Raw genomic sequence first — 2,275 nt, 5'->3', positions numbered from 1 at the left:
GAATTAATAATTTAATAGATAATTTTAGAACTTGCTTTAAGGAATTAAATCAAGATACGCTTATGTGAATGCTTGAACAGAGAACGTATTTTATCCAGGATGTTACTGNAATGTTAGTCAAAGACCAATTCCTGGCACACCAACTGTGTTTCTTGTATTGGTTTGTGTATTTTGATGTCTAATTAAGTTATAAAAGGAAGAATTTTCAGGTGTTGCACAAGTCCCTTGGGAGAACGATACTTTACTTATCCACTGTATTACTTGTAACGATTTGGTATACTTGCCAAAAAGTTATCATCTACCAACTTCTACAACATCACCATCACCATCACCCTGAACCTCCTCCAATTGTGTTCCAAGTTCAGCCTTAACATCACCCTCATCCAACCCTCTACCAACTGCATCAGCATCACCATCAGCCTCAACCTCTTTCATTTGAGTTCCAACTTCAGCCTCAACCTCACCATCAACCCAATCAATCATTTCGATTATGTCTGGTTCCATGGTATTATGAACCACGTACAAATGAACTTCATCATTTAACCTTGCAATATTCAGCATATGCGTGACACCCTTATCATCAGTCAATAATTCTAACCTATCTGGCACTACTGAAGCACCTCCTAAACTGTACCAAAGTTCTTTTATGTCCACGTGACCTAAGACTTTAATTGAAGCTAATATTCCAAAATAGCTCTAAAGGTCTGGATCGACTGACCATTCTGCTATCTCTCCATCAAATATTAAATTTCCATTATCTAGTGTAACAAAATGGCCAGTATGGTGGACCAAAACTTTAATACGTTCATCAGCCATGATATTTTACCTATGAAGCACAAGATTTAAACACCTGTACATAATGGGGGAAATAATTTATTATTACACTCCCTAATTAGTAAACACTCACACATAAAGGGGAGAATGGAACAAACTAAGATCCCCACTAGGAAAACAGTGAGACAGACTGGGGAAACAATGAGACAGAAAAGGGGACCACTACTTTTCTATACTATTTGATAAATGAAATTCTTGGACCACAATGTCCGTAGTATAATACACATTTCAACATGCAAAATCTGGCCCCATCATACAATAACATACCAAACTAAGATCCCATTCATAGAACAACAAAGTAAGAACATAGGTCATACATTTTATAAACATACACCAACAAAATCAAAATCGTGTCCAAATCCCTAACTGATAGCACAAATGGAACTAACCTTAACTGACGTAAATTTTAAACCTCCTTCAAAGCCCTTCACGTGATGATTGTCTTTGTCTACTTCTTCTTTCCAAATGCAATCCCTAATTTTCACTCACTCCCCAGGTTAAATCCCTAGCTCACTAGATTGAAATCCCTAATCCCCTAATGCAACTTAAGTTAAATCACTTTATTGAAATATCCGTGTCATAAACGATTTTTTTAAATATAAATTCCACGTAATGGAATCACTTAAAATAACTAATTAATGTCTGATACAGCTCAGCACAATTAGACGCCGTCAGTGGGAAGTTAACGGAGAGTGCTTTATTGTCTCAAATTAACAAATATTTGAATGTAATTGGGACAAAAAAAAAATGAGAAACCAATTGAAGATTGGGCATGAGGACCAAAACATATATTTAACCTTAATTAAAATATTTTTATAATTATAAAATCCTAATATTTCAATAAAAAAAAGTAACAAAATATCTTAAAATTATAAGAAATTAAAAAAACATAAATTCTATAAAATTTAAAATAAATATTAAATATTTACAAACTAAATTTTTTAATTCAAAATAAATATAATTAATTCAAATATTTATATAAATAGTTAATTAATTAAAATAAATGAATGTAATTAAAATAAAAATGAAAAAAAATAGAAAACAAAACAATTGAAAACAACAAAATTTAATCAAAATATAAATTATTAATTAATTAAAATAAGTATATGTGATCAAATAATACAAACTAGAAGAACAGTAGCTGTATTTGGTAAAGAGGAGAGAAATTGTGATTGGAAAGGAAAATAGAAGTTTTTGAAGAAAGAGAAAGTTGTTAAAAGGTGAAAGTTATTAAAAGAATGTCAAATATTCTTTTCCTTTTATTAAAAATTAGTAACATTTTAATTGTTTTTAATTAGGAGTAAATAGTATTTTACGGAATATTTGGAAGAGCAGGGATGAAATTCTCCAATCATAAAAAACGCACAAGATCACAATTTGCAGGTAGTTTTTTTTTTTTTTTTTTTTTTTTTTTTTTTTTTTTTTTTTTTTTTTTTTTTTT

Source organism: Vigna radiata, chromosome 5, assembly GCF_000741045.1.
Source record: "Vigna radiata var. radiata cultivar VC1973A chromosome 5, Vradiata_ver6, whole genome shotgun sequence".
Taxonomy (NCBI): Eukaryota; Viridiplantae; Streptophyta; class Magnoliopsida; order Fabales; family Fabaceae; genus Vigna; species Vigna radiata.
This window is presented reverse-complemented; position numbering follows the sequence as displayed.